Below are 10,202 nucleotides of genomic sequence, written 5' to 3' on the forward strand. Positions count from 1 at the left end.
TCAATTTTTTCCACTTCTTCTGTGTTAGGGTGTTCAAGTCCTTCTGTTGTAAGATCACTGGGTTCTGGTGTTTTCATGTTGTTTTTTAGATTGTTGGGGGAATTCTTGCCTTGGTGCATCTAATGGGTCTTTTAAAACAGGAGCAGGTTTCCCTGCTGGCCAGGGACCCCCGCTTACAAAATGCCCTCGCTCTGTTTCCTGGCTCCCGCCACGGCCTAAGATATCTCTCTCTCACCACTCAGAAAGGTCTTCAGGACCAGGACCAGGCTCCCTGTTCGCCAGGGACCTCGCCAACAAAAGGCCTACCCCTCTGCAGGGCAGCCACCAAAACAGAAACTTCCGCTGCCCTCTGCCCTGAGCTCCTGACCCAGCGCCCAAACAGGCTAAACTGGGTGATCCCGTGGCCCCGCGGAAGGGAGGGGGAGTGAAGGAGGCCCCTGGGCACAAGCTGGGATGTGCCAGGGAGAGAGAGGTTGCAGCAGAGGAGGAGCAGCCCCAGCAGAGGGTACCAGCCCACACAGGCTTACTGGGGGATCAAGGGGGTCGGGGAATGCCCCCGCTCCGTTTCCTGTGTCCCACCGCGGGCCAAGAACACTCTCCCCACTCAGGGGGGTCTTCAGGGACAGGACCAAGCTTCCTGTTCGCCCGTGGACCTCGCCAATAAAAGGCCTATCACTCTGGAGGCCAGGCCCCAAGAAACCTACTTGATTTAATTGTAGTGTAGCGATCTGGTCTCAGTGTGGGCTTCACTGTTTCATGCTTGGACTATCCCACGTCCGCCGAGTCTGTGCACCGGTGTCCTCCGCTTGCATCTCAGACCAAGGCTTTTTGGTACCCAAAGCCATGCCTTACCTGATCCAGCCTCTCAAAGCCATTGACTGAAGGAGATTCCCCACCAATTTCTGATTATTTCTTGTAGGTGAATAAATAATACAGTTAATTATTATTCATAATTATGAATTATGAAGCCTCTGGAATAAGTTCAGCGGTTTCAATATGAAAAGCAACTCCTTCTGCATATTGAAAGTAATTTTATTAAGAGGTTCTGGAAAATCTAATAATACCATGAGAATAACATATAATTCTGATTTTTGAATTGAATCATAAGGACTTTGAGCCAATTTAGTTATTTTACCTGACTTATGACTTGTCTTTCCTGATTTATTTATATCAGTATAGAATGTAGGGGGTACAGAAATTGGTGTTCCTTTTATGATAACAGAATTTACAAAATAATCCCACACTAGCTCAGAATTATGTATAATAAAGGGTTACTTATTTTGGGTAGACTCACAGATCACAGTCCTAGATCACAGTCCTCTGCACAAATGGAACAGGAACCGAATCCAGCAGCCAGAAGCGAGAGCACAAGCATACGCTTTACCTCGGCAACTATAGTATAAGAGTCAACACCCAAGTGGCCTGGTATCTTAAAGGCTATTGGCTGAAGGAGCTTCCACAGCACCTCCCTTTTAGTTTAAATAAGAGAGTTCCAAACCCAATACGAAATTATATACACTATGCTAAATGTTTTAGTAAACATTCTATCCTAAGGGGGTCTAAGTTTTGTATTGGAAATGGTTGGCTAGATCACAAGAGGAAAGTAATTACAACTATCTAATCTTTAACCCTATTGAAGACCTGAGATGGGAGATAATATTACTTGAATAGACAGGAACTGCAATCAAGCAGCTTCTAAAATGTGCAGTAAAAGACAAAGACAACTGGCTACCTGAGCAATCACCCAAAGTCTCATTTGCAATGTTGAAACAGCCAACTTTGGCTAAGGCCTAGAGTAGCTGACAGATCATTTTCAAAGGCAGAAAAATTTTCAGAACTGTTTTACTCTGTCTTGGCAAGGTTTGGCAGTCTTTTTCTTGTATCCTGCTTGTCCAGTCTGGACACCATGCACTTTGTCAGTAGTCAAGACATGGGCAATTTCTTGCCCAAAGGCCAATTGTGCCAAGAAGAAAACAAACTCCAAGTGAAGTGTCTTCAGTGTTCAATACTCTCTTGGTACACAATAGATCACTGCTGCCAGGAGCAATTGTGTCTCATGTCAACAGAATCCTAAGTTATTTAAATTCCATGTTCTACAGATCTTTGAAGTGGTTGAAGGTTACCTATCTATGCAGAATACAATTTCTATGTATCTAAATAACCTAATTAGTCTGACTAAAAATGTAACAAACATGGATGACTATTGACCTGTAATATTTAGTACCTATATAATTTAATGATTAAGACTTCATATCAGAATATTAAACAATCTTTAAACAACCATACAGTAAAGGAGGATAATGACCTCAAAATATAAACAATGTGTAAATATCTTGATCAGAGGTAGAAATATATAATGCAATATGATAAATATATCCTAAAATAGCATCACTATACAAAATGTCTTAAACAGAGGAAGAAATGTGCATGCACACAATCTGACAAAATAACTTTGCATAGGTGTACAAATATTGTAAATAGAAATAGGAGCATATTCAATATAACAAATATAATTTGAACTTTATCAATATACAAAAATCTATACCAATGTAAACTGAACATAAATAATAGTTCACAATTATTCACTCTATTATGTACTATTATTCACATTAATCTACCTATTATCCCATTCAGTTTTCTCACTTTTCTATTTATGAGATCGCTGAGCTTACATAATTTCCAACCCAACCCTAACCCCACATGAGTAATGATCAAACCCTAAATGGTGTACCTAACCCTGAGGACAAACTTTGTTGGGAGAGGGGATATTGTCTTCTAGAATTGCTTCCAGCTGTCATGGGGGCGATGTTCTTTTTATGGGATCCTTTAAAAGTAAAAATAATGATTAAGTTTTTAGATTGCTAGTTTGAATGATTGCAAATGGTCTCTGAGTAGTTGATAGGGTTTTTCTGAAGTTCTTATTTGGAGTCCTGGCCAGAACTTTGTAAGAAGGTGCACCATTTTCATAGCTGGTACCCCCAAACCAGTCTCATAGTAGTGCTATCAGCATCATGATGTCATATTGACCAGGTGGAGTTGTTGTTGTGGGGCCCCATCTTCTTCCTGGAAACTTCAAAGATTACTGCAAGAAAATCTACTGTTTATTGTGGAAAACTTAAACATTATTCATATAGATGTATATTCAATGAAAGATACAATATAGACAAAATGGGCATGGAGAAAATAAAGTGTTTCCTTAAAAATCTACCTTCTTTCTGTCCGATACCAGACAGCTCCTGACATGAAACAGAAATTCTGAATTTTTCTTTCAACAACATGCTTAGATTTAGAGAAGAATAGCCATGGTCCATCTCTAAAGCCAGATCTGATTTTTAAGTAGAGATGTATACATGTCCAGATAATCAAATTTTACCATGCAGATAATACAGCATCATAAGTCAGATTTATCTTTGCTTGTTGGTTCTTTCTGGATAACTATCTTTTCATCTTTAAGCATCTAGATGTCCAAGGTCTCTCGACTCTTTGAAGGTGAGTATTTTTCTGCAAAGACAAGAACAGAACCCTGCCCCAACCCTTCTGAGGTTTTCTTACCACCTGTATGATTGTCACCTCTGTGGATGAGCTGTCGTTTCTCTTTCTCAAACTCTTTTTCAAACTGAATCTTTATTAATTTTCATGGTATCCATAGCTTTTCTTCTCCTATGGAAACAAGAGTGTAACCCCTTCCCCAACACAGCACATCTGGTTTCCATTGTGAGTTCAACACATCCTTGAGATACACTGGCTGATTTAATTCAGAAGTTTTTTCTTTTATCAAATGTCTCTCTGATGCTGTTATTCCTTTCTCATTAGTGTTAAGAAAACTCAAGATTAATAAAGCATTATGCAATCTATTTCTAGTTGGTATTTTCTATGCTTTTCTGTTTGTTTAGCATAGCCTTTATAGTTCGATTTGATCTTTCTATAACTGCCTGCCTGTTTGGAATACCTGTAAAATGCTTTATATTATAATAAGCAAAAAACTGTTTTATTTTCTTAGGCACATATGCTGGACCATTGTCTGCATTTATTTGTGCAGGTATGCCTATGATGGCCATAACTTCTAATAAATGCATGATTACTGAGTCAGCCTTTTCTGAGCTCAAGGTAGTTGCCCACTGAAAACTTTAATAAATGTGAATGATGTGATGTACATATTTTAATTTTCCAAATTCTATAAAGTGGAACACATCCATCTGCCAGATTTCATTCCTTTGAGTACCCTTTTGGTTACTCCCTGTGTGTAACAGTATTTGGTTGAAGAAAAAGCAAGTAGGACATCGCTTTATAATCTCCTTAGCTTGTTGCCATGTAATAGAAAACTCTTTAAGCCTTTGCTGTTGACAAGAATTTCTTATGAAATTCTGAGGCCTTCAGCACATGCCAATCAATAATCAATCAATTTATGTGTTACCTTGAGCTAGGGGACCTGACAAACCCGTATGGAATCAGATGTGTGTTACGTATATGAGACAAAGCCTATTCCTGATTATGTCTCGAACCTTAATGAATAATGAACACAATTCTGTATCATCTGTTATAAATTCATCATTTTCAATATGCAAGACAACTCTTTCTGCATATTGCAAATCAGTAGCTATATTGAGAGGTTCTTTAAAATCCCTTAGTACCATGAGAATAGCATGTAATTCTGCTTATTGGACATAATTACAAGAGCTTTGTTCCATCTTACTTAATTCTTCTGATTTGTAACCTGACTTCCCTGATTTGTATAAAATGCATGGGCTCCAATTATTGGTGTGCCATGTACAATTCGGGGAAGAATACAAGTAGTTCTCTTTATAAGATTAATTCTATCACTATTGGAATAATTGCTATTAATTTCTCTCTCCAAAATTAGTACAAGCTCTTTGCCATGGTTCATTGTCTTCCCATATTTTTTTTAATTTCATCAGTAGTAAAATGCACTATAATCTCTTCTGGGTCTATACCTGCTAGTTGACAAAGTATCAACTTTCCTTTTATAATTAATTCAGAGACATTTTCCATATAAGTTTTAAAATTTTTTTACCTGGTTTATGTTGTAAAAAGATCCATTTGGGGGCTGGAGAGATGGCTCAGTGGTTAAGAGCATTGCCTGCTCTTCCAAAGGTCCTGAGTTCAATTCCCGGCAACCACATGGTGGGTCACAACCATCTGTAATGAGGTCTGGTGCCCTCTTCTGGCCTGCAGACATATACACAGACAGAATATTGTATACATAATAAATAAATATTTTTAAAAAAGATCCATTTTAAGATAATATCTTCCCTCTGCATTTTCTTGTAGGGGAAATTCTGGAAAGCATTATGACTAGAATACAATTAAGATTTGGACTCACCCTATCCACATGTGCCTCCTATAATTTCTCCTCAATGACTATCAATTCTTTTTTGCTTCAGCTGTTAATTCCCTGGGACTATTTAAGTCTTTGTAACCATCTAACGCTTTGTTTAGATGAATTATTAGATCAGGTATTATCCAACAGCCGGTCATAAACTGGAAATGTCTTTGAGTGTCATTAAGAGTCTGCAATCAGTCTCTCCTAATTTGTGCCTTTTGTGTTCTAATATTCTGTAGACTATTTTGTAACCTAGCTAATTGACAGAATCTCCTCTTTGTATTTTTTCAGGAGCAATTTGTAATCCCCATTTATGCAAAACTTTCTTTACTTCTTCAAACATTCTTTTTAAAATATTTGCATTTGAGTCAGATAACAAAATATCATGCATGTAATGGTAAATTATAGACTTAGGATATTGTTTACATATTATTTCCAGTGACTGACTTACAAAGTATTGGCACAAGGTGGGGCTATTGAGTTTTCCCTGTGGGAGGAAAGTCCACTGGTATCTCCTACTAGGAGGAGAATTATTATAAGTAGGCACTGTGAAGGCGAATTTTTCTCTGTCCTTTTCTTGTAAAGTGTAATTAAGAAACAACCTTTTAAATCAATTACTATAAGAGGCCATCCTTTCGCCAGGTGGTGGTGGTGCACGCCTTTAATACCAGCACTCGGGAGGCAGAGGCAGGCGGATCTCTGTGAGTTCGAGACCAGCCTGGTCTACAGAGCTAGTTCCAGGACAGGCTCCAAAGCCACAGAGAAACCCTGTCTCGAAAAAACCAAAAAAAAAAAAAAAAAAAAGAGGCCATCCTTTTGATAATAAAGAAGGTAGAGGAATTCCAGGTTGTAGAGAGGGCCTGTAGGTTGAATTACCTTCTTGGCAGATTTTAGATCTGCCACCATTCTCCATTTTCCAGATTTCTTCATAACAACGAATACAGGAGAATTCCTAGGGCTGGTAGATTCTTCAATATGGCAAGCATCTAGTTGCTCCTGTATCAGCTGTTTTAAAGCCTGCAGGTTCTCTTCTGTTAAAGGCCATTGTATAACCCCTATTGATTTCTCAGTCAACCATTTTAAAGGCAAGATTGTTAGTACCTCTGAAGGTTTACTAGTTGCTTTGTGTTCTTATACACAGCCTGAATGGCTGGTGATCTTTGATTATAATATCTTATAATATCCTTCCCAGAAACATGAGTTTTTGGGACTGCAGGAATGTTAATCTGGGTATTCCATTCTATAATAGGTGACAACCCCATACATTCAGTGCAATATTAGTTACATATGGCCTCAGAGTTCCTTTCTGTCCTTCTAGCCCTATGCATTCAACCCATCTCATGGTTTCTTTCATTTGAGATAGGGTTCCAATTTCTAGGGATTGAACATTTGCCTCTTGAAGAAGCCAATTCAGATGTCAGGATTGATACTCACATCCACATCCATGAATGGTAATTCCTCAGTTACAATGTCATTTATATGTACTCTTAGCTTTGGTCTTTGATCATTTATAGAAGTCTGCCAAAATACATGTTTCCTACTTCTTATTGGAGTTTTTGAATCATCTTCTATATCTATTCCATCATCCAGAACAGTACGGTTTTTTACAAAAGGCACTAGATTGTTTAAATTTCCTGATGAGCCATGTTTTCCACAGTGACTGGGAATGACTGGACCTTGTTTGACATGGGGGTCTGTGAGAGGCCCCCCAAAGAGTTTCCCAATGGTATCAGGTTGCCTTGTCTGTCTCTTGTTGACCTACATTCATTAGTCCAATGTCGGCCTTTGCCACACCTCCTACAGATAGCAGAAGGCTGAGTCCTCCTATTCTTGCCATTCCTAGAGGAGACATTATTCCTAGGAATTCCTTATCTACAGTTCCTTTTCAGGTGTTCTATTTTACCACAATCAAAACATTTTGCATTTTGGTGTCTCCTCATAACATTGGAAATTGCTTCTCCTACCCAACCCTCAGTACTATAGTCAAATGTCATAACATTCATTGTATGTAAGATCCATTCATCTAGTGATGCTGATCTGACCTGTAAAGGTGCAAGGATCTCCTTGTATTCTAAGTTGGCATTTTCAAAAGCCAAAGATTCAATAAGTACAAGTCTAGCTTCTGAGTCTGTTACTCCTACTTGTATAGCCTTAGTTAATCTTTGTAAAAAGTCACTAAAAGGTTCTCTCTGGTCCTGTTTAACCCTGATATTTGATTCAATTCCCTTTCCTAGTTCCTGAATCCTGTTTCAATCATTTAAAGCTGCTGTGCTTCATAGTGACAAGGTGTGCTCCTCATAGAGAGCCTGGTCCTGAGAATCAGAGTAAAGACCCTCACCAAGAATTTGATCTTGGGAAGTCTCAAATCCTTTTGCTTTCCCCTGTTGTTCTAAACTTTTTGCCTCTTCTCTCCAATAACACTTCCAAAGCAACTGAGGTCTGTCTTCTAGGATTGCTGAGATTAATTGAAGCCAATCGTGTGGAGTAGCCTTATTGCTTGAAGCACACATTTTCACCATTGACTTAACAAAAGGTGAATATAGTCCATAAGATACTATTGCTTGTTTAATTTCTGTTAGATTGCTTATACATAGTGGTTTCTATGTATATTCTTTGACTACCTTAGGGTACTTCATACAAGATGGTCTTTCCCAGGAAATTACCAGATATGCAGTTAAAACTCTGGGTAAGTCAACCTGGGGTCTGGCACACACTGATGAAGCTGAATCCTGTCCTTGTACCTTCTGTCCCTGCTCAGACAGAAATTTATTTAATTTCAATAAATTCCTCAATCTTTTCAAATCTTTTTACTACTTCCTTTTGTAAAACTACAGCAAAACCCTGTCTCAAAAAAACAAAAAAAAATTAAATCTACTGTCCAATGTTCTGTTCCAATACCCTCACTGGGGATTCCAAGGTATTAAACTCATCCAACAAAGATAACGTTTCATTCTTAGACATAATTTTGATGGTGTGCATATTACCTTCCTGGAAAGATATGTTATCCATTAATCTATCTTAACTTTTCAACAGATTCCAATTGTTAAATTCAACAGCACAAATTCTTTCGGATAATTATATCAAATTGATGTTATCCCTCTCCATATTATTGATCTTCTCAATTAGCTGTCCATTATTAGTCTGTAAAGACCGTATCATTTCTAAAAGTGCCTCATTCTTGGTCCTGTTATCAAATCATTTTCTTACTGAGATAATATGAAAAACAAAACTAGTCCCTAGAATCAAATAAAAGGATGTAGAAGGAAAATCACATAAGCCTTGAAGAATACCATGCATAGCATTAGCAAAATGATTGTTGAACTCCTTGATAGTTATATTATTGGTAATTTTATAGTTTTTCAGATCTTACCTGTTGTAAGGCAATTCAGTGAATTGGAGTAGTAATAATCGTTATTGGCCATCAGGTGTCTCAGTTGTAGTCACATGGCAGAGAGACACTAGTAGTGGCAAACAGTGTATGTTGCTTACTTAGGTACTGAGAAATATGCTTTGTCTAACAAATTAAGAGCAGTTATTAAGGTGATCAAAGCAATTCCAAGAGTTGGTGACCAGGATAAAGAGTAAACCCAGAGCTTTCAGTGTGCGTCATGGACTGTTCGCTCCAGTGTGGGCCAGTGTGTAACGTGCCAAGCAGCAGCATATGGGTCACGAGCGGGGGAGTACCAAGCAGCAGTGTGCTGCATCTGAGTGCCGGCTGGAGCCGTGGGCGGGAGAGTCAATGCCCAATACACCACATGGCTGCCAAACTGATCCCAAAAAGGATGGACTGGTCGGTCACCCATTTGGGTGCCAGATGATGACAGAAGTTACAAAATAATCTCACACTAGCTCAGTGTGAGATATTATATTACATATAATAAGGGTTATTTATTTAGGGGGAGACTCACAGATCACAGTCCTAGATCACAGTCCTCTGCACAAATGGGGAACAGAAACTGAATCGTGCAGCGAGAGGTGAGAACATGAGCTCTCTTTACCTTGGCAATTTCAATATAAGAGACCACGTCCAAGTGACCTGGTATCTTAAAGGCTATTGGCTGAAGGAGCTCCCACAGCACTTTTATTATATGAGGGAGAATCTAATTGGTTCTTTTGATAAACTGAAGTTGGTTGCTTTTGGAACATTTGTTGTTAATCTCTCCTAAAAATTATTACAATCTCTTTGCCAATGTTCACTTTCTGTCCATAAAAATGAGGCAATTTCAGAATTAGTAAAATTTCCACAATTTCTCCTGGGTCTATTTCTGCTAATTGATAAAGTCAATTTTCCTTTAAGAATCAATTCAGAAACCTTTTCTACATAGGTCTTTCATTTTTTACTGTTTGTGTGATAAAAACATTTATTCTAAGACATAATCTTCTCTTTGCATAAAAAAATACTGTGGGAGAAGCTGGGCTGTGGGGCCATACACCTTTAATCCCAACACTCCGGAGGCAGAGGCAGGAGGATCTCTGTGAGTTCCAGGACAGCCAGGACTGTTACACAGAGAAGCCCTGTCCCAAACAAACAAAGGATTCCTGTGGGAGAGTGAGTAAAGGTAGAATGACTAAATTCCCGTCGAGCATTGGATTCAAGCGATCCACATGTGCATCCTGTTATTTCTTTTCTACCAGAGTCAATTCTCTCTCCCTCTCAGACGATAATTATATTGTACTTGTTTAAACCTTGTAAGGTTTAAAATAAATATCTTAGCTCTTGAGTAACTAATCTAATTTTGGGCTGTAGCCAGTTAATACTTCTCAGCAATTTTGAAAATTATTAAGTTTGTAATTGATCTCTCCTGATTTGTACTTTATGTGGTTGAAATTTCTGAAAACCTATCTTATATCCTAGGTAATG

The sequence above is a fragment of the Microtus ochrogaster genome, chromosome 7 (genome assembly GCF_000317375.1).
Source record: "Microtus ochrogaster isolate Prairie Vole_2 chromosome 7, MicOch1.0, whole genome shotgun sequence".
NCBI classification, from domain to species: domain Eukaryota; kingdom Metazoa; phylum Chordata; class Mammalia; order Rodentia; family Cricetidae; genus Microtus; species Microtus ochrogaster.